Here is a 23,995-nt window from a genome sequence, read left to right on the forward strand (position 1 = left end):
TCTGATGGAATTTGTTTTGGTATTGCATGGAGTACAGTGATCCCTCGCTATATCGCACTTCACCTTTCGCGGCTTCACTCTATCGCGGATTTTATATGTAAGCATATTTAAATATATATCGCAGATTTTTCGCTGCTTCGCGGATTTCTGCGGACAATGGGTCTTTTAATTTCTGGTACATGCTTCCTCAGTTGGTTTGCCCAGTTGATTTCATACAAGGGACGCTATTGGCAGATGGCTGAGAAGCTATCCAGCTTACTTTTCTGTTTCTCTGGCGTTGACTTTCTCTGATCTTGACGTAGGGGGATTGAGCAGGGGGGCTGTTCGCACACCTAGACGATACGGAAGCTCGTCTAAAAATGCTGAAAGATTATCTTCACGTTGCTATCTTTTGTGCAGCTGCTTCGTGAAGCGACATGCTGCACGGTGCTTCGCATACTTAAAAGCTCGAAGGGCACGTATTGATTTTTGCTTGAAAAACAAACTCTGTCTCTCTCTCTGCTCCTGACAGAGGGGGTGTGAGCTGCCGCCTTCAACAGCTTTCTGCTGCGGTGCTTCGCATACTTAAGCCAAACAGCCCTATTGATTTGTTTGCTTTCCTCTCTCTTTCTGACAGACTCTGCTCCTGACACGCACTCCTTTGAAGAGGAAGATATGTTTGCATTCTTTTAATTGTGAGACTGAACTGTCATCTCTGTCTTGTCATGGAGCACAGTTTAAACTTTTGAAAAAGAGACAAATGTTTGTTTGCAGTGTTTGAATAACGTTCCTGTCTCTCTACAACCTCCTGTGTTTCTGCGCAAATCTGTGACCCAAGCATGACTATAAAAATAACCATATAAACATATAGTTTCTACTTCGTGGATTTTCTTATTTCGCGGGTGGCTCTGGAACGCAACCCCCGCGATGGAGGAGGGATTACTGTATTCAGTATTAACAGCTGCAATGTGCTATCTGATGGAATTTGTTTTGGTATTGCATGGAGTAATACAATGTGGGGTGTCTTTCATTCCAACAGATGGTGCATTGTAAACATTTGTACTGCATTGAGAATCCTATAGAATAGTGCTTCCCAAACTTCCACTTTGGCTGCAGATTTTTGTTCCCATCAGATTCATAGTCAGTGACAAATCCTGATAGCACTGATCTCATTTAATTAGCTGGTGTTTTTTTTTGTCTCTTATTCTCCATTCAGAAAAGCACAGCCAGCAACATAATTTTTACATTTATAAGACAGTAGCCACCCCCCTGCGGCTTCGCCTGCGTATCAGTGAAACAGGACTGTGAGGAGGGCAAACAACACGGAATCATGAAAGGATGTGACTACACTAAATAGTAAATAAATAATAATAATAATAATTTGTTTATATAGCGCCTTTCTCATGATAAAGGATTAATTAAACAGAACAGCTGGAAAGGTAGAATGAAAATCAAGATGAAAATATTGTTAAAAAATACATAATTCCTATATAACTGTTTGGTACATTTTAATATTTTTTTTTTTTTTTTTACCAAACATCTATATTGTTCCCAAAACACAGAACTTGGGGAATAACAAATGTGGATGCTGAAGTCGAAAACAACGGGATACAAAAACGCCAATTTAAAATAAAAAGCAATTTCTATACACTTGGTGAGTTAAAGAGACTGCAGCCCCCCAGCACGCCTCCAAAGAGACTGGAGCCTCCACCTGTCCCATCCCCAACCCCCCCACCCCCCCCTGCTCAATGTCACTGACTGGTTAGTAAAAAAAAAAAAGTCTTCTTTTTGTATCACCCAGCTTATTTATTAGCCAAAGAGAAAAAAAAACATGGCAGTTCATTTTGAGGTCATACATAGATTGCTGTAAGTTTCGGTTACATCCTGATTTATTACATACAGGAGTGTACGGAGTTTATTACCAACTTAAAGTCATCAGGGCACTCGCATTCCTACATCCATCCATCCATCCATCCATTTTCCAACCCGCTGAATCCGAACACAGGGTCACGGGGGTCTGCTGGAGCCAATCCCAGCCAACACAGGGCACAAGGCAGGAACCAATCCCGGGCAGGGTGCCAACCCACCGCAGGACACACACAAACACACCAAGCACACACTGGGGCCAATTTAGAATCGCCAATCCACCTAACCTGCATGTCTTTGGACTGTGGGAGGAAACCGGAACGCCCGGAGGAAACCCACGCAGGGAGGACCCGGGAAGCAAACCCAGGTGTCCTAACTGCGAGGCAGCAGCACTACCCACTGCGCCACCGTGCCACCCCACATTCCTACAAGTACGCCTTTATCAGCTCACGCACACAAGACCAGTTTAAAGCAGTTTCTTATAGTTCAGTACTTTACTTACAAAGAAAGTACATTCTTATAGCTTTAATATCTTTATTAGATTTTGTCTGGTTAGATTAATAAATCTTTATTTATTAATCCACAAGGGACATGTTTCTTATATTTTTAAGCAAGAATTCAGAAACTGTCACATAGATTTATAATATCACAGGGTGTTCTGTTAGTAGCAAGAGGTCAGCATTTTCTCATAAAAGAATGCAAGTTAGTCCCTTAAACTGTTGTGTCAGTCAGCTGGGGTCCATGCCCGGCCGGGACGCCCCTACACACTATATTCAGGGGGAGCAGCTCTGGACAGTGCAATACCTCCCTCTGGACACTAGATGGCCAGCCCCCCACCCCCGGGCTGGAGTAGTGCCTCGGTTTCCCACAGGGCTCCCTGGGAATTGGAGTTGGGGACAACCCGATTGGGTACAGCCAGGGGTTGCTGTGTTTGGGACTCCTGAGCCCGTGTGGGCAACAGATTCATCACACCTGGAAGTGCAGCCGGAACTCGGTGATCAAACACCTGCAGCATTTCCGGGTGACCTATAAAAGGAGCCAGCGGCCAACCCTCAAAGGGCCAGAGTCGGGTGGAGGAGGACAAGGTTGCTAGAAAGGAGTGGCAGTGCCAAGGAGAAGAAAAGTGCTTGTACTGGTGGTTATTAGTGCTTGGGACTGTGTATTAGATAGATAGATCTTTATTGTCATTGTCACTTTTACAAAGGAACAACGAAATATTGCCTGTGGGTTCACGTGGAAGACGTGCACCGCCCACGGGTGAAGAATAATAAAATCTTTGTATTTTATACATGCCTCCTGTGTCAAGTCTGTGCCAGGTCGGGCGCAATATAGCGCCTTTCTGACACTGTGCACAAGCTTAATTCTTTTTCTACGTAAATGAAGAATAAATCATATAGAAGTAATAAATCATATAGCTCTCTGCAGCATGAATAATACAAAATACAGTCCTTTATGTATGAGGTAACTACTTATAGTCATTAATGTTAATAATGTTTTTCTTCTTTCTCACAAGTCAAGTCAAGTTGGGGAGCCTGCACTGGCACAGCATGTCGCTGCACCCGCTACACAACAAAACAACTCAGGATCCCGGTTGGCAGACACGCGGCCCAGTCCCACCCTCCGGAAATGACCGTCTATCTGCCACAGCCAGGTGTTACGTGGGTGACCCCTTGGCCTGGTCCAGCCAGTCGGGTCCCCAACAATGAGGATCATGTGAGCTGGGTCACCCTCGGGGAAATGCGCCACATGGCCGTAGTGCCGTAACTGACGCTCCCTCACAATGCTGGTCATGTACCTCATTCAGGACTCCATGAGCAACACAAAGTCAAACCGACTGCGCCCAAGGATTTTCTGGGGAGACACAGTGATGAAGGAGTCCAGTCTTCATCTCAGGTCACTGGATAGTGTCCATGTCTCACAAACAGGAAGCACCAGGACTCTAAAGACTTGGACCTTAGTCCTTTTTCAGATATCAGGAGCACCACACACCCCTTTAAAGTGACCTCATGACCCCCCATGCCCTTCCAATCCGCCTACTGACTTCATAGGAAGAGTCACATGACTGTCACTGTCGAGGTCAGTAAACCTCTCGATGACGAGGTCGACACTCTCTCCGCTGACAGACACACTGCTGCTGTGCCCAAGAGGTCATTAAAGGCCTGGCTGTTGGTTTTTATCAGGACACTCAGACCCCTCGCTCAGTCTCTTGAGACCCCCAGATCAGAGCCTCCAGTGACTCCGTGAAGATCACAGCATCGTCAGCAAAGTCGAGATCCGTGAATCTCTCTTCACCAACAGGTGCCCCCCAGCATAACAGGAAATATCAGTTCACTTAACTGGCCCAGGAGTCCAATTAAAACCAGAATCTGCAGGCACAGGGAAGTTTGGGAAGCACTGCTATAGAGAAAATGAGGCCACGGACAAACTAACACTATAATAAAATGAAAATTTAAATAGAGAAAATATTAGAAAATAAACCGAGAGAATGCGATTCTCTTTTAAATTCATTAAATGTTCTGCCGTCACTGATGTAGCCAAGTTGTGTAACTAAAGCTGCTGTCACATTACACAGCTCCTCGTCACAGGGGATCTCGTCGTCTGCAACTGAATGACACAGGTGTTGACCAATCAGATGACAGCGGGACTCTTTAGCAGAGTGTTGTGAGCCCTGCCCCCTTTTCAACAGCCAATAGTGTGTGGCCTGCTGTACGAATGCCTTCAGTTCTCTCACAGTCGCCTTCCTTGTTCTTCTTTTCCATTCTGTGGTGGTACGTAAAACACAGGACATCTCCTTTCTTTACGAGTTCCTTATTCTTTGCCACTGCGTTCACTGCGTTTGACTTCCTGCTGAGTGCTCATTGGTTAGTTGTCAGCTCTCACGCACACACAGCCATCCCTGTGACTCGCTGACTGTTGGGACCGAGTTGCAGGGGATGTCAGACTACACGACGACGAGCCCACCATGACTGCTTTCAAGATTATGTAAGTGAAGTCTATCCTGTAATGTGACCGGGCTTTAAATAACGCATTCCTTTACTAGCCATAGGGTGGTCACGCTGGCCTCTCAAGACTCCTGAGGTTCCACTTCTTCCCCCTCTGATGGTCCATGGCCTTCAGTGGGATTGGTGGTACTTCTTCTTTTTTTAATTTCTTATCGTGTTTTTCTGTTTCAGATTTTGTTTATCAAGTTCTAGCGCTGGTTACAGGCACCACCTGCTGGAATGAAAAATGCAATTCATTTCCTTAGTACACGCCACAGACGCCCCATGGTGAGGAATGTCAACGGTACCACGGACTGCAGCTCCACTCCGATGAATTAATTTCGATGAGGTGAAGCTTCTGAATTCGCACTTAAGCGCCACGGTTTATTGCAGTTAGTTTGTGAAGCTTTAAATGGCCCTGCACCGGACCACGTCCTTGACGGCCCCCAAACTAATCTGTGCTCGGTGGGTGACTGGGCCTTCAGCTTTATTGCACCCAGACTTCAAAATGGCCTCCCCAAAGTCACTGAATCTGCAGGCTCCATTCACTCTTTTAAAATACGTCTGAGGAGTTTATGAAGGGCCGCGTCAGTAGGGACCTGCACAGGCTACCAGGTAAGGTAATGAAATGTTCGGAGAGCTGTGATATCATAAGTGTGTGGAGATCGGCGCCTGCGCACTCCTGTCGGCGTAAGACAAAGCCCGTTGAAGAAGCGCGGAGTGATTCGCACACATAGAATACGAACCATTTAACGTGCTACTTTAGTTACGACGGGATTTGAGAAACCCTAGTGAATTAAACATCGATTTTAAGGTGAAGTTTGCGACGTTCTACGTTTTAATGACAAAACAAACGAGATTTCAACCTATTTTTGCACGGTGTCCCTGTTTATTTTCTTTTCTCTGTACCCTGAGACTCAGACGGTGGGCTATGAGTCGCCTTTTCACGGCGACTTTGATATCTGACCACTTTTTTTTATTTCGACTTTCTGACCTTGAACTTCTCTGTGCCACTCCATAACTTCCTTTGTTGCTTAAGCCAACAAATGGTACATTTTTCTTTGCCCCCACTTCACATTCGCGGAAAGTTTCCCCCGTGCTTTTGCCGATGTCTTTTCACAAAACGCTGCACTTGACGTGCTACCGGTATTTATATTAATTTGCATATTCAGAGGGGTGTAATTCTGGGAGGAGTCAGGGTGGGGCAGCAGGCGCGTGTGTTACGTTTCACGCTGACCGGGATTTATGGAGCAGAAGTGTGTGGAAGTTGGCGTACGCACAGTTTTGTGCATCTGAATTTTTTTTGTGCGTACGCACATTTCCATTTTTGTCCGTACGCCATGTTTTAGTGTGAATTCTACGCACGCCGTTATACAGGAGGCCCCCTGGTGCTTTATAATAGAACCCTTTGGGGCACGTAAAAATTTACTGAGGACATCTGTTTTTCAAGCCGAGCATTGACATTAGATAGATACTTTATTAATCCCAAGGGGAAATTCACATTACACGCACATTACAAAATGGTGTATACATGTCGTTGTCAAACAAAGTAACGCCAATACTATGAGAAGCCATTTTAAAAGAAGACCACCACCACCTGTGTGCGCCCCCTCAGTGCTCATCTTCTTCTGCATCAACCCTTCAGCCCCCATTGTGTGGTGGCCCCTTGACAGACCAGACCGTAAACTGTTTGCGCTTGGCGTTGTGTTCATTGACGCCTGTGTTTATGTGAGGGCTCCACCAACGAAGGCCATTTCTATCACACAAGCGAGCAGGAAACGTGTCGTTACCTCGAGAAACAAAACGGCTCATCTCCAGACCCCTCTTATCATCCCTAACATGCGTCAGAAATATGGAAGGCACGTTTTCTTTTGCCGCTTCAAAGAAGACACATTCAGTAAGTTTTATGAACTTTTATTTCCCGTGCCCCGTAGGGTTCAATGTGAAATGCCAGGGCTGGTTGTGTGTTTTTTTTTTTTTCTTTCAAATGTTTACAATATGCTTAACTTTAGAGCATAATTTCACGTGGCAAACACATGAATACCAAGTCTGCGAAGAAATAACTTGAAAAATAACAAACTTCTCCTTTTAAAGGTTACATCCATTGCGAAAAGGAATGAAGATGCGTCTGGACTGAATGTAGGAATGAAACGGAAAGAGCAGGTGACATAAATAAGAATGGAAGGAAGGGACAAAGCCGGGCAGCTGCCATTAGAGAAGATAGAGGAGGAGAAGATCAAATTGACGGATAGATAGAAATATGCAATGCCAGGCTGGGGACGGGTGGAGTGTCTTTGGGGTCCTGTGGAAGAACAGAAATGGAGAGATCAGTGTGGCTGTGATTGGTGTCCCCCCCCCCCCTAAAACGCTCTGCTAGTTGTTTCTTAGTGTCACCTCAGTGGATGGCTAGACACATCCTCCAAGAAATGCAGTAAATTTGACCTTTAGACTGGTAACGGGGTCCGTTGTTTAGTATTGAATTTGCAAGAGGGTCCAGACGCAAGGGTGTTATAGCTGACATATTTGCAAGTGACACGGCACCTCCCGTCACCTCTTAAAGCACCTGGGGCCTCATGTATAACACAGTGCGTAGAATTCACACTAAAACATGGCACACGGACAAAAGCAGAAATGTGTGTATGCACAAAAAAAATCCAGATGCATAAATCTGTGCGTTCGCCAACTTCCACGTTCTTCCACTCCATAAAGCCTGGTCAGCGTGAAAAGTAACACACGTGCAAGCGCCTGCTGTCCCGCCCCAAACTCCTCCCAGAATTACACCTCTTTGAATATGCAAATCAATTTAAATAGCCCTTAAGCTCTGCGTTCTGTGAAAAGACAATGGCAAAAGTACGAGGAAAAATAGAAGAATTTCAGCAAATAGTGGAGGCAAAGAAAAACGGACTGTTTGTTGGTTTAAACAGTGGAATAAACAACAAGATGAAGTTGATCAAGTAAGATAGAGTGTCGGAGAAACTCGAAAGCTCAAGTTCACAAAGTCGCACAGTGCCCGAAATTAAAAAGAAGTTGTACGTATCAAAGTCACAATGAAAAGGGGAGTCGTAGCCCACCATCTGAGTGTCATATGAAAGATTATTAGGGTACAGAGAAAAAAAAAATAGGCACACAGTGGGGGAAAACGGCACAAAATGTCAACTTTAATCTCAAAATTTCCACTTTAATCACGTAGTTTATTTTGTCATTAAAGTAGAACATCATAAACTTCATCTTTAAATCGTTTAATTTACTAGTTTCTCAAATCCCATCGTAACTAAAGTAGCACATTAAATGCTTTGTTCTGTATTTGATCTCGCAGTGGTAGCACTGCTGCCTTGCAGTTAGGAGACCTGGGTTCGCTTCCCGGGTCCTCCCTATGTGGAGTTTTCATGTTCTCCCCGTGTCTGCGTGGGTTTCCTCCCACAGTCCAAAGACATGCAGGTTAGGTGGATTGGCGATTCTCAATTGGCCCTAGTGTGTGCTTGGTGTGTTTGTGTGTGTCCTGCGGTGGGTTGGCACCCTGCCCGGGATTGGTTCCCTGCCTTGTGCCCTGTGTTGGCTGGGATTGGCTCCAGCAGACCCCCGTGACCCTGTGTTTGGATTCAGCGGGTTGGAAAATGGATGGATGGATGTATTTCATCTTCTATGTGCTCTATGTGTGTGAATCTCTACGTGCTTCTTAAACGGGCTTTCTCTTCCTCCGACAGGACACATAATCCATGACATTCGTGATATTACAGCTCTCTGATTAATTTAAATACTGAGATGTATACTTGATATCATTTTCATGATGATAGGAGTTAAAGCATGTTATTAAACACGTTGGCGCAGTGATAGTGATGAGCTGGCGCCCCGTCCAGTGATTGTTCCTGCCTCACACAAGATGCTTGCTGTGCCATGCGCGACCTTCGATTTAATAATTTATCACAGCAGTACTGTCTCTCTCAAACGTACTAACCTCCAATTCCTGTCCTTCCTTTTCTTTCTCCAAGTCACCAATCGCCACACAATCAGCTCTGTAATAGACGTTAAGCCATCTGTAAGATGAGAATGCTGATTCTTCAAAACTTTTAAGGAACATTGAAATATCTTCGTAGTACGTGTTTAATTATTCTCTCCATCTATCCTTCCAGTGTGGCGCCAACCCAGCAAGCATACAGCGCGAGGCAGGAGCAATCCCTGAACGGGGCGCCAGCTCACCACTAGTGCTGTCCACCATGTCCTCGCATGTTTAATTATTAACAATATAGATTATTCAAATGATGTTAACATTTTATCTGCATAATGTAATAAACACACTTTACTGCATTTCATCTTAAAAATGATATCAAGAGCTCCAAGAAGATAGCGCTTGGAAGTCTAAATCGACTGAGAAGCCAGTCGTCGTCATATGTGAATACGCGCTTTATAAAGTGGCGCAGGTTGTGTGATATTATAACTGTAGTGCAAGTTTCCAGTGAGGTGATTGTACTTATATGTACAAACAGTTCTTTCTACAAGGAGCACTTGATGGACTGATTGAGTGCGTTTAGAGCTCTTGAGTTGAAACTGTTTCTGAACCGCGAGGTCCGTACAGGAATGGCTGTGAAGTGTTTGCCATACTGTATGGGAGCAGTTCAAAGAGACGGTGAACATGGCTGAGGCAGCGTGTGCCTGATGCTGTTTACCGATAATCTGATCAGCTGCTGTAGAGCTGTGATTCCACACTTGGACACAGTGGGTTAAAATACTCTGAGTGGTGCAGTGAGAGTAACAACGCTAAAGCAGCTATGGTGTTTGGAATAGTTTGGCCATTCTGTGAACCATTATATGGTTATGGGTTGGTTACAATCAGATGTCTTAATCTAATAAACGATTTGCAGTTAATTTCAGTGTATTTATAAAGCTGCATCACGGATGTGAATCTAAAAAATAAAGGGAAACCACACAGGAACAGTAGCACTGCTTTAACGCTGGGTGGTGCCAGTTTGCAAAATCGAGCAGAAAACTTGCGTACGCCAGGGATTGAGCTGGCATGAGAATGTGTGCTGCTTTACACCAAGTTTAATTTTTATACATCATGATGTGAGCGTGGAAAACGGGCGTGTGCAACATTTTTGTGCGTACGCACCGTTTATACGTGAGGCCCCAGGTGAGGACTGTGGCCGTCCTCTGCAAAGTGAGCTGCGCACGAGAAGTTTGCGTAGGTTAGGCACTCAATGAAAGGAGATCAAGGGATGGAGGGTTAGGGTTAGCTGACAAGGCTCTTGTGGAAGGAGGGGGTCTGCAAAAATTGGGGGCATTCTGTGTTAGGGTGGAATGTGCAGGTTTCATTATTGGAGTGGAGGTTCTGAGGCCTGCTTCTGGCTTGCTTAAGCGCCCTGTCCACAGCATCAGAAGGGGCATCCTCTGTCCCTGAAGAAAACTCTTCATTACTGAAGTCATCCTCATTGCTGTAGAGGTGGCGGAGAGTGTTCTGTATGTCGGGGATGGAAGGAGCTGAAGAGAAGGTCGCTGCCCGAGTCACTTGGCTGGTGATACACAGAAAGACTGAGAGCTGAAAATGGTGGAAATGTCGAGTGTACACCTCAGCAATGGACAGAAACTACTAAACTCGTTCATGAATTTCAATAGCTGGCTTCTGGAACAGGAGAGGTGGCATGGACACAATCATCGATGAAATCTGTTTCTTTCTACAGGTCTGGTAAGCAAGGTAGGAAGACGAGAAACACTCTTCTTCTTCCTCCAGCCAGCTAGCCACCCAAGATGGTGGCATGGTGAGGTCCCACTCTGGTACCCAGCGCAGCTCCACTGACCTGCTCAAAACGGCTCTTCTCAAAAGAGACAGCATTGATGGGACGTGCCAGTCTGAGGAGAGAGGACCCTGGTCACTGCCAGTCCGAGGGTGACGAGACCTTCATGGTGAGGAATACAGGACTGCGTACAGAGAGGTGATAAAGCAGTTGGGACCATGAAACCTAAAGGCTGTCGAACCCCAGCAGAGCATGGTTGGTATCTTCTAAGTATTCAATTATACAAATATAAGATCTCGGTGTCACAGTACACACCACACACTAGCTTAGCAGACCCTGACTCACATTGCGTTCAGCATATTAGAAAGTTTAATCCTGTAACTGAGCAGCAAGTCTTAACTTTAATTTCTAAAATGAAGCCCACTACTTGTTCCCTGATCCAGTGCCAGCTAAACTAGTAAAACGTGCAATGGATGTTCTCGCAGCGCCTGTTTGTAACATTATCAGTAGTTCATAATTTCATGGCACAGTACCTGATACACTAAAAGTGTCAGTCATTAAACTATCACTTAAAAAGTCAGACCGAGACCCACACATACTAAATAATTATAGGCCTATTCTCTCTCTCTCTCTAAAATACTAGAAACAGTAGTCGCCAGTCAGCTTCAGACACACCTTACGCATTACAATTTATTTGAGACATTCCAGTCTGGTTTCCGCACTGGTCATAGTACAGAAACGGCACTAACACGGGTTGTAAACGACATTCTGATATCCTCTGATGAAGGAAACTCCACTGTGATGATGTTGTTGGACTTAAGTACAGCGTTTGACACCATCGACCATTCTGTTACTGCACAGGCTAGAAAATGATGTTGGGCTCACAGGCACCGTGCTCGCTTGGTTTAGTTCTTATTTATCAAATCGATTCCAATACGTACAGAAATGTGCTGACAGGACTCCATCATTATACACAGAGAAGTGAGATATGGTGTCCCGCAGGGCTCAGTACTGGGACCTTTACTGTTTTCACTTTACATGCTGGGTGGGATCTCTCATTAGATGTTAATGTTCACTCGACACCCAGTTATACCTCTCATTTAGATCAAATGAAGTTTCTCAGATGTTGCCTCTAATTAGTTGTGTTAGTGAATTAAAGGAGTGGATGGATGAGAACGACTTGTCTTTAAACAGAGATGTTAATTGTTGGAGGGAATGACGCTGATCACAACAATATTCTGTCATCATTGAACTCAGTTGGAATCCCAATTAATTTTACTGAATCAGCCCACAATCTCGGAGTTCTCTTTGACTCTAGCAGGTCATTTAAAGCGCATATTACACAGTTATCTAAATCAGGTTTCTTTCATCTTAAAAACGTTGGGAAATTAAGGGGTTTCCTAAATAAAGAGGATTATGAGAAATTAACTCCTGCATTTATTTCTAGTAGGACTGACTACTGCAATGCGGTGTTCACTGGATGTTCAAACTGTTCTTTATTCAGCCTCCAGTTAATCCAAAATGTGGCTGCAATAACAAGAAAATACGAACACATAACTCCAGTCCTCGCATCCTTACACTGGCTCCCGGTTAAGTTTAGGGCAGATTTCAAAATTCTCCTTTTAACATATTGTGGGGAACAGCTGGGACAGAGACCAGCGGACACTGATGGTTCAAGCACCAACACACGTTTATTCATTACTAGCAAAATACCCGCGCTTCTCAGCAGAGAAGTAGTGTGTTAAAGAGGTTATGTAAACATATATACACACATACATAAACACACACATATACATATACACATACATACATAGTGCGTTGTAACACGGGCTGTGATTGTTACATGGGAGGGAGACGACAAATCACAGCTTCCCGCTTTCTAATCGGGCCTGTGATTGGTGCTTTGATGGATGCCCAGATCCCACAGTATCTCCTCTTAGGAGAGGCGTTAGGCGAGTGTAATTGATTAGCAGTGCTGCAAGTTTAGCTTTACACCTGTTTTTAAGGCTTATTGACTGAAAGGGACTCTCATGAAAAAACTTAGGGCTTTGCTACAGGATACACCCTCCACAAGTTAAGGAAGTAAAAATAAAGGTATATATTTCTGTTTTATTTAAACCTTTTAAGTTTGTATGCGGGCGGCATGGTGGCGCAGTGAAAGGTGCCAGTTAGGAGACCCGGGTTCGCTTCCCTGCGTGGAGTTTGAATGTTCTCCCCGTGTCTGTCTGGGTTTCCTCCCACAGTCCAAAGACATGCAGGTTAGGTGCATTGGCGATTCTAAATTGTCCCTAGTGTGTGGGTGTGTTGTGGGTGTGTGCGCCCTGCGGTGGGCTGGCACCTTACCCGGGGTTTGTTTCCTGCCTTGTGCCCTGTGTTGGCAGGGATTGGCTCCTGTATTTAGGATATAGCGGGTTGGATAATGGATGGATGGACATTTGTATGCATAGCCCCATTTGCCCGTTTTCGTTTTTTTTCTTTCTTCAGTAATATGTCAGCAAACCCGGAGCTTGTCAGTTCAAATCCTGGTACTGACACCACTGTGTGACCCTGAGGAAGTCACTTCACCTGCCTGTGCTGCAAAAAACAAAAGTAATGTAACAAATTGTACCTCAGATGTTGCAAGTTGCTGGTATAAAGGCATAAGTCAAATAGATAAATATGTATTATACACATAGGAACTATTCATTTATTTTCAGTTAAGTCATCTGCAGCAAACCTTTATAAATGAGGGTTTCTCCTTTTTAGATAGTGCAAACTGTTTCTTCTTCATTGAGGTTTTCTCTTGGAGAGCTTTTTTCATTTCATTGAAAATTAAAGCAGCAGCTGCCAAAATATGTAGCTTTCTTATTAAATTTTCAACATTGTGTAAAATAACTTTATAAAGTAACATAAAAGGTTTAAATACTGGTTATCCTTTTACACTAAAATATTACTAAAGAGATACAAAAAAAGTAAAATGCATATGTTGTTTTTCTTTAAGGAGATTAAATATTACTGAAGAAAAAAAAAAAACCTAAAACAGCCAAATGGGGCTATGCATACGAACTTAAAAGTTTTAAATAAAACAGAAATACATATTTTATTTTTACTTCCTTAACTTGTGGAGGGTGTATCCTGTAGCAAAGCCCTAACTTTTTTCGTGAAAGCCCGTTTCAGTCAATAAGTCTTAAAAAGAGGTGTAAAGATATTGACAATAAGCTACGCAAACCCAGGAAGACATGGAATCGTTTAAATCAAGTATCATTACATCTTCCTTTCTTAAAGAGAAGTAAGGCAGTACTTATAAGCTTACATATATATATATATAGACATACATATATATATCTATATCTATATCTATATATGTATATCTATATCTCTATATACATCTATATATATATATCTATCTCTATATCCGAAGCCGTGCAAGCACACTCTTGAGAATGCAACGTATAGTTGTACAGATATAAAAGCAATCTTGCCTCAAATCAATGGCAACCTTTTGTAGGTCTATGAACTTAATTTAAACTTTAGGTTTACACGGTGCTTTCTTTCCGAAGTACCTGCACTCATGAATATGTCTGTATGTGTCAGTCGGTCAAATCCACGCGCTTCGCACCGGCGAAGTACTGCTTTTAAATTTTTATTAAGAAGAAAAGAAAACCTTTTTAAATTGAGGGAAAATATACTAATAACAGTTTGTTAAGGATCTGTTTTTTTGTGAAGCTGCGTTCACTCGAGTGATCACTTCCACCTGACTTGCTGGCTAACCATAAGCGTTACCTGGTAGGTAACCACCCATACAATCAGATTGTGAATCAGACTACGAATGCCGTGAATGTAATTACCCCGATCTACATGTTGTCAAATAAACGAACCACACGCCGTGGCGCAATTTTAGGGGCTTTGCCTGTAGCGCTGACGTCCGAGGTTCGATTCCCGTAAGGGAGTGAAGTGAGTGGCTGGTTACCTACCAGGTAACGCTTATGGTTGGCCAGCAAGTGAGGTAACATCAGCCACGGTGCCTTCAGTTGTGAGAAGCAGATCATAGAATGGTTGAAAATAGTTTACTGTCAAATAATGCAAAGAGTACGCGACACGTCTTTCCCCCTTATTCTTGGCTCATCAGGCGTACACACTCCCTGCACTCGCTTACGGTAATCGAACCTCAGACGTCAGCGCTAGAGGGGCTTCGCAGTGGTGAAGTATTGCTTTTAAATTTTAATTAAGAACAAAAGAAAACCTTTTTAAATTAAGTCTTAAAAAGAGGTGTAAAGATATTGACAATAAGCTACGCAAACCCACCAAGACATGCAATCGTTTAAATCAAGGCGCGAGTCGAAAAACACCATCCCATAATATTAGTTAACGATTAACACATTTCTATATGTATTGTAAGCATACAATACAACTGATAATATGTTGCGCTTATTTATCTGGTGTACCGACATTTTTGCACGTTTAACGGCTGAAATCCAACGTGGTTTGTGCCCTTCAGAATGAAAACAGTTTGCATTTACCTTTTTAATAAAAGGCGAGCTTTTAAGCCTGAGAAATCACCCCGTAAATGCACACGTTTAATTGCACGTGTTAATATGTATGCTTACACAGTATTAAAAGACACTCAACAATTAACGTCATTTACCTTCGTTCCCGCGTTTGACTCGTGCTGTAAATCTCTTCCTTGTTTTTAGTTCACGTGATTACGTAGGAGGCGTGATGATGCGATACGTGACTCCGCCTCCTCCATTAGAGTATATGGACAAAAAACAGGTTCCAGTTATGACCATTACGCGTAGAATTTCGAAATGAAACCTGCCTAACTTTTGTAAGTAAGCTGTAAGGAATGAGCCTGCCAAATTTCAGCCTTTTACCTACACGGGAAGTTGGACAATTAGTGACGAGTGAGTCAGTCAGTCAGTGAGTCAGTCAGTCAGTGAGGGCTTTGCCTTTTATTAGTATAGATTTACAGTGAAAACACAGCACACAATCCAAAACTCCCCCAAAGTCCAGACCTTCTTTCCTCCTCCTCCTCCTCCTCTCCTCTGAGCTCTGTCCTTCTACTCTTCCAACTCCAGCCATCGAGTGGAGGGAGGCGGCCCCTTTTATCCCCAACCGGATGTGCTTCAGGTGCCTCCCAAGGTGTGGTAGAAGTGCCAGCTGTGCACCAGGAAGCACTCCGGGTGTCCCTGGTCATCTCCGCCCCAGCATTTCTGGGCACCAGGGCCAGGGCTCCTCAGGCATCGGGGCGCCCCCTGGTGGTGACCACAAGCGCCTATAGGGTTGAGCTTCTAAGCTCTGTTCCCATGGTCCCCAAAGCCACCAGGGTGGTGGCCCCCTTGTGGTCTGGAGGAGGCGTAATCCCTCTTCCGGTCCTTCTGGGCGTCCCAGCTGGGTATCACCCTCAACCACTTGCCACACTATGAAGCCTTAAATGGCCGAGGTCTGGCTTACTTGTCTGAACTTATCATGGCTTACAAACCCGAGTGCACATTAAGATATCAAGATGCTGGCCTGCTTATGATTAATAAAATAACAGTGGGAGGTCGAGCTTTTAGTTACAGGACCCCCCTAAACTGTGGAGTGGTCTGCCTGCTACTATAAGAGATGCCACTTCGGTCTCAGCTTTCAAATCCCAGCTAAAGACTCACGACTTCAGTTTAGCACACCCTGACTAGAGCTGCTGATTAACTGTACAGACTGTCATTAGCACTAAAACATAAGTAATATGACAATTATAATTTGTTACTACCCCTCACCTATTCTGTTTCTCTTCTCGGTACTCAAATGTGCCACTTGGTGCCCACCTGCCAAGTTGTTTTGCCTGCCTAAGGAGAAGTCGGCTCTGATGGAGGATCGCAGGAATCATCGGGTAGAGGGGTCCTTTCATCGGATTGGCTGGCCCAGCAGTGGAATGGCCAATAGGGGGCGGCAACTTGATGGCCGAGGTCTCCGGGACTCTGAACAAATCCAAATCCTATTATGGGATATCATCTCCTGTGGAGTTCTGCTCTGTACTTGTAATATTTCTATTGTGCTATCGTATTGTATTGAGGATGACTTGTGTCCTGTTCCGTGTATTGTGTTATAGTGACCCCCTTCTTTTTGACACCCACTACACGCTTAACCCCCATGGAAAGGGGTTTCTCTGCTTTTAAGGTTTCTTCCATTCCACCCCCCATACAAGGGTTTTTTTGGGAGTTTTCCTTGTCTTCTTAGAGAGTCGAGGATGGGGGGCAATCAAAAGGCAGGGCCTGTTAAAGCCCATTGCTGCACTTCTTGTGTGATTTTTGGGCTGTACATAAATAAATTGTATTATAACTATGAAAGGAGGCCTGCAACTGTAACGTACATTATCACTCATGGCCGTCCATTGATCTGATGGTAATGCTGTCCACCCATTTGTCCATCTCTGGGTATTGGAAGATGGATGGAGAGCCAAAGGAGCCGTTGATATCGGTGGTCGTGAGGGGGTGCAATCCCCAATCCCTCCACCTCACCTCCTGTCAGGTCTCTGTGTGCAGGACGGCGAGGGGCAACAAGTGGCACACAGCAGGGTAGTGGAGTCAGTCTTAGTCCGGACCCCTCCTCTGACCTTGCCACCATGGGGGGCCCTACCAGGATCTACATGACTCCTGATGACATTGCTCAGGGGATCATTGATCACGTAAACTGCTCCACCACGTTAGGGTGCTCACTCGAGTCGAAGAGAAACCACTGGGACAAGGCAGTCCTTCAGGGGGTCTTTGGCAGCCGTATGCGCATCTTCAGGGCAGTCGTACAAGCTCTTTTGGCAGAAAACTTGCCTTGATGATGACATCCATCTGTGAAGGTCTGCTTGTGGCTCCCATGCTTCCCACTGACCAGTGCCAGGTGTGGACAATCCCTGAGCTCTTTGCAGTTGCTGCTGACCAGTGCTACTGTATGTATGGATTTGGCCTCCTCTTATCTCATTGGCACCTGTGCCAGTCATTAACCTTGTTCTCAAAGTAGAAGACACTGAGGAGAAGAACCAGTCGTGCCAGTCTGATGAATGCATTAACGTGCGTCTGTTCAGCCAGGGCTTTGACTTTCTTACCCTCTGGCCAGCTGTCCAGGATGACACCTGTTTCAATCACAAATTTTTGTTTCTTTTTTTATTCAGGTGTCTTGTGGTTCCCTTATTTTTTTGTGTTCAGTGTTACCTATTTGATCCTTTTCTGTGCTATAATAACTGTAAATTTCCAGAAGGAAGAAGGCCCACTGATAAACTTAACTGAGATCGGATACTACTTTTAAATTTAGGGATATGGCAGGGCAGAGCTGCTGTCGAGTCCGAAAAGACAGCGACCACTGAGAACCACCAAGTTGGTGGTCCTCGTGACCCCGTTACGAATGTTTTTTTTTTTTCATTCATGAACTCCTTGTCCATTTCTGCGGTATCTTCCTCCATCCCAGCCCGAACTCCACCATAAATACCCGCTCGCACCTTTCGACGGTGGCGGCTCCCCCTAATAAGGAATTGCGGCTTGCGGCAGTCCGAGACGGGCTGCTGGGCGGGGCCAGCGCGGTGACCCGGAAGTGCAGTGGCCGGGTCAGCTCCATATCCCCAAGTGCCGGAAAGCCGCCTCTCTCTTTCAGCCATCTTGGATCGTCGCTCTCTTCACAGTGAGTACCGTTCAGGCTTATCCGTCGCCATCCCGCTCATCAGAGCTCCCTACACTCGTGGCGCTGGGCTGGTCATCTCCGCAGGTGCTCCAACGTCTCCGGAGTGGCCATCGTGGCGTGCGGGTAGCTGACTGAATCCTGGAAAGAGCCACCAGGGAGGCACTGGGTGGGCAAACGGCTCCTCGGGAGTACGGGCCGCGAAGTGCAGCGCTGAGGGAACGAACCGATAGTCGTACGCGAGGGACTCGAGTGCGCGGCAGGCTCGGAGGGTGTGAGCGGTCAGCAGGACGTCATCCTCCGAAGAAGACGAGCTGCTGCTCCGTGTGTGTGTCTGTGTCTCATAGTGCTAGGCGGGTGAGCGTCGGGATTGGTGCTCTTTTGAGACACGGCGTGGAGTTAAATGGGCAGCTGCTACTCCTCCGCGTGGGTCAGGGAGACCGGGCGGTTACGGGGGTGCTAAATATGAGCGCGAGGCCGCTCGCGGAGGAGAGTGTCGGGGACATCCATGGGAGCGCCGTGTGTACACGTGCGAGAGACCGTGGAAGCTATCGAGCGCTGGAGGATCGTGTCGGCTGCGTGGCTTTGGACTGGCGACTGGAGCAGCAGAACTGTTTTATTAAAGAGCATGTCGTGAATGTCGTGAGACGGTCATAAGTTCCGAGCTTTAGTTGGGTGGCCACGCGACCTGCCTGCGCTGTCTGTGTCTGGGAAGCACACGGGCGTGATGGGCTCGTGTTCAATGGGGATGCCATGGCGTGGGTGCCGTCCAGAGATTAATGTGAATAGTCTGAAAGTGTCGCGGCTGCATAGTTGATAGCCTTCTTAGGCAGGAGATGTGACATTTGTGTGTAGGGATCAACAGGGCAGCGCAGCACTGCTGTCATTAGCCAGGGTAACGGGTGTGCAGTTGAGGCCAAAAGTTTACATCTGCCTGAGCTGAAGACGTAGAAACTCCACACAAGTCGTGTTACATTAGATGGGGTGAGGAGCACAAAGCACCGCCATCGGCATAAACAGTTTGAGGTTATAGCATTATAAGCGTGACATTTAATGCGCTGTGTCACTAAGCTTTATGTAAAGTGGGACATGTGTCATGTAAAGTATAAAGTGTGGTCTGTCTTTAAGGGCCCAGCCCAATCTGTTCTCCACTATTGTACGAGGAGTGTACCTTTGGATGTTGAGAAGCCGTGCTGAATGAGTTTTGTGTTAAAGTTGAGGGGCACAGGACGGCAAGTCTTTCACAAGTGACAAAACCTTTAACACATTTTAACATGAAGGTGAACCTGTTCTTCTTTTTTAAGTGTCCACTAAATTCATTTCCTAACCCCTAACACACACACACACAGTGACTTGGCTGTCCGAAATGGAATAACTTGAGAGCTTGCCACTGTAACAACGGCTTTGCAGCCATTCTGGCAAATGTTAATTGTGAAGATGATGCCTTTTTTGTCACATAACACACTATTAAGTTCTGCCTTGTCCCCACAGATGACCCCATAGTGCCAATCATGGGTTAGTGCAGCGGTTCTCAAACTGTGGGGTGTGCCCGAATGTTGCCATATGTGGTGGAATTTCGCTATTCGTAGGGAAATTTTAAACTTGTGTATCGGCAGCAAAAAATATACGAATAAATTTTATTAGGGTTTCAAAAAAATGTTGGGGGGGGGGGTGTGCGATTAAAGCTGTTATGAAAACTCGGGTTGCAAATACTTAAACGTTGAGAAATGCTGGGTTAGTGACACTCACCGTTTGGATATTGCAGTGTTTTGTGGGTTGGGCTGCTTATAATGACTTAAAATCTGGGACTGTTCTGGAAAGCTGGGATGTCTGGTCAGCCTAACGTTAGCCCATTAGAACAGTCTAGACAACAACAGGCCATTCAGCCCAACAAAGCTTGTCAGTCCTGTCCACTTTATTCCTCCAAAATAACATCAAGTTGAGTTCTGAAGGTCCCCAACGTCCACAACACAACTTGGTCACCTATTCCAAGTGGCTGAGGTTCTCTGTAAAGAAAAACATAGTGATGTTTGGGTGAAATGTCCCCTCTTAAGATTCCAGATGTGTTTTCGTTGAGCTCATGTTACAAGTCACCGTCTGATCCACTGCACTGATTCCCTTCATCATTTTAAACACTTCAGTCAGGTCTCCTCTTCATCACTATAAAGGCTCAGCTCTTTGAATGTTCATAACTCACCCCCTGTAGTCCTCAATCAGCCTTGTCGCTCTTCCTGGACCTTTTCTTGTCCTGCTTTGTCTTTATGGAGTCATAATCTGACTTCAGCTGAGGCCTCACCCGTGTGTTATAAACCTCCTGTGACTTGTACTCCACACATCAAGGCGCTATATAACCTGACATTCTGTTAGCCTTCTTAATGTCATCTGCACACTGTCTGACAGTTGATCGTGTCAAGTTCACTATAACTCCTAAATCCTTCTCATAAGGTGGACTTTGGATTTTCAGGCCTCCCTTTGTGTATTCACATCTAAACTTAATGGAAGCGTTGGGCTCAGCTCTTTTACTCTTCATACCTTGCTCCCTGCACCCCTGAATCAGCCTCGTTGTTCTTCTCAGGACTTCCTCCAGTGCTGCTGTGTCTTTATGGAGTCATGAACTGACCACAGGACTCCAGATTGTGAATTTCCCATTGGGATTAATAAAGTGTCTATCTCCAGATGAGGCCTCACCAGTGTGTTATAAACCTCCTGTGACATCAAGGTGCTATATAACCTGACACCCTGAATGGCTCCTGCACACTGTCTGGATGTTGATCATGTCGAGTTCACTATGACTCCTATATCCGTCTCATAAGGTGGACTCTCAATTTTGAGACCCCCATTGTGTATTCACTTCACATTTTGACTTCCTTCATGTAATTCTTTACATTTACTGACATGAAACTTCATCATCCACAGGTCTGTCCAAATCCTTCTGTGATGACATAACAGATTCTCGATTATCTGCCTGTCCACCTCTCTCGGTATCATCTGCACATTTAACCAGCTTATTTATATTGATATCCAGATCATTTTATTTATTTATTTATTTATATATGTATATATATATATATATATATATATATATATATATATATATATAGCAGCAGCTGCCGCCCTAACACTGACCCCTGCTGGACCCCGCTCTTAACGTCACCCAGTTCTGATGAGGTTCCTTGCACCATGGCCCTCTGCTTGTTACCCTACACATAATCGCATACATACCGTGTGTTAAAGGAATACTCCACCCAAAAATATTCTTTTCAAAATGTTACCCCACATTGTTTGCAGCAGTGACCTAAAAACATTTCTAATCTCTTGTTTGTTTTTTTTCTCAGAAGTTTTGTTCTGAATATTCTAACTTGATGCAGACCTGCAGTGACCTATTCTGGACAACAGCAGGCGATGTGGAAAAATGTCCGGGGGGGGGGGGAATAAAAGCAAAAAAAAAAAGCTCATGTAACTAGTATTTCATAATCCACATGTTCGTTGTTCATTTATGTTCTTGGAATATGCAGAAGTGTACATTTTTTTTGCTAATGTATTCTTTTTGGAAAACTACATAACGGCTACAGAGCCAGGCACATTCCCACAGTGCAGTGTGTTTGAATGGAGGACAGGATTACTGACCAATGAATGAGGGGGAGAGGTGTGGTCTTCAACTCAAAAGCTCACCCCCGGATGAAAGGTCTCTGAATTTAAAGGAGGAATTGATTAAACAATATTTTAGTGAAAAATTAAGGGGCTTTTTCAACATTTTTTTGTATTCGCTTGGATGACGTTCTGTGGATTATGCAACTAGAGTAACGAGATTTTTTTATGCCCATCACTACAAAGCACATGTAACATTAAAAAAATAAATAAATCTGTGATTGACTCCAGCAGACCCCCGTGACCCTGTAGTTAGGGTTGGACAATGGATGGATATTTTGGGTGTAACGTTTCTTTAAAGACTCCATGTCTCAATAACTAAAGAAGGCACAAGCTTCATATGTGGCACACTAGTTCTTGAGTATGACAACATTATTTCCGTAAAGTTTGACGCAGCACATTGGAGATGGTTAGTCACATGAATGGCAACATGGTGCCATTTGTAGGCCCGTACCTGGAGCCACAGGCGCACTCCCAGTCAGCTCAATCAAGACCATCCAAAGCTTCTAGAAAAATCTATGATGCCAACTTCTGGAATCTTCAGGCATTTTAAAACCGTCGTTCAACTTGGTGGATGTAAACTTTTGACCTGCTGAAAATCTGATCTTGTAAAGAGAGGCCGAAATCAGTCCTTGGCTTTTTTGTTATATATATAATTTTATTGAAATCATTCATTCCATACAAATAGATCGATTTTTACAAAAATAAGATTGAAAACAAATCAACCCCTGAAAAAGAGAGCTATCCTTAGCTATTGTTGTGAGACCAGTAATGGCGCACTGCACAAATCCACTTGACTTGACATTCCTACGTATGTGAATTTCCCCTTAGGATTAATAAAGTATCTATTATATAGTGCCTTTCACATCTATGTATTAGATAGATAGATGTGAAAGGCGCTATATAATAGATAGATGTGAAAGGTGCAATATAATATAGCACCTTTCACATCTGTGTTATATTGCGCCTTTCACATCTGTCTCATATTGCGCCTTTCACATCTATGTATTATATTGCGCCTTTCACATCTATGTATTATATAGTGCCTTTCACATCTATTATATTGCACCTTTCACATCTATATTGCACCTTTCACATCTATATTGCACCTTTCACATCTATATTGCGCCTTTCACATCTATTATATTGCGTCTTTCACATCTATTTTATTGCGTCTTTCACATCTATGTATTGTGCCTTTCACATCTGTATTATATAGCGCCTTTCACGTCTATGTATTATATAGCGCCTTTCACGTCTATTATATAGCACCTTTCACATCTATGTATTATATAGCGCCTTTCACATCTATCTATCTAGTTAGTCTTCATCCTCTCTCTTTCTCTGTACGTTTATCATTCGTTTGCTCAGAGGTTGATGCACTCGTTCCTTCCTGAGCAGTTGCTCTGTTCCCCACCCTAGCGGCCCGCTGCTTCTCTTCTTCCATTGGCATCTTTTCATGTTCTAACTGATTCAGTCAGTTTGTGCTGTAATTCCTTAGTACGTTTTCTTTGATTTTTCACTTAAGCTGGCCCTTAAGTCTTCAAACTGCCTCAAGAATGATTTAAGATATGAAGAGGTAGGGGAAGAGAGCGGTGCCCATATGCATGTGCTGCACGGTGACCGGAAAAAAGTGCATATGGCAAAGGCGTATATGCAAAGAAGAAAAAAACATTTATATTATACATCACAATAAAACGAAATTGTATAATTGTTCACTAAACGTATTTACTGTATAAGCTTGTATGTTTTAATTTGTGCTAATTGGGGTAGTGGGCTGTTGGATGGTCCATAAAATAAAATAGTCATTAATCCTTTTATTACTGTCATTGTTGTGCCTAAATTACCATTTCTAGGAAATTATTATTCTTGACAATAGTTTTCAGAATTTATATTATACCTTCTTATTCCACAGGAAGGCAAATTAGGGTTTTATAGTTTTGATTACGGCAAGTAAGTAAAGGTCGTCCTATAAACAGGCCACACAGTTAGTTAGTTTTCTTTAATCTTCCCTAACTTTTGACAAGTTGACATTTTTGTTTTTGTTTTTTTGAATAAGCGAGATGAAGTTTTCGACCAATCAGAAAGGCAGGCAAATTCTCAGTTACAAGGGTTTGGAATATCTGCGTTTTCACACAACAAATGGAATAGACGCTTGGAGGTGCCGTG

General features: G+C 44.2%; 1 protein-coding gene across 5 annotated transcripts in view; it reads left to right on the plus strand.

Moving 5' to 3' along the window:
- Positions 1–18,032: 18,032 nt before the first annotated feature.
- Positions 18,033–23,995, plus strand: part of naca (nascent polypeptide associated complex subunit alpha) — a 34,599-nt gene continuing 28,636 nt past the window's right edge. For 2 of the 5 annotated variants that reach the window (XM_028798699.2, XM_028798697.2), the window contains exon 1: positions 18,040–18,181. The gene's annotated coding sequence lies outside the window, so the exon portion shown is untranslated. Of the gene's footprint in view, positions 18,182–23,995 lie in introns of all 5 variants that reach the window. The other 3 variants (XM_051924979.1, XM_028798696.2, XM_028798700.2) reach the window with 3 other exon arrangements.

This window comes from Erpetoichthys calabaricus, chromosome 3, assembly GCF_900747795.2.
Source record: "Erpetoichthys calabaricus chromosome 3, fErpCal1.3, whole genome shotgun sequence".
Classification (NCBI taxonomy): domain Eukaryota; kingdom Metazoa; phylum Chordata; class Cladistia; order Polypteriformes; family Polypteridae; genus Erpetoichthys; species Erpetoichthys calabaricus.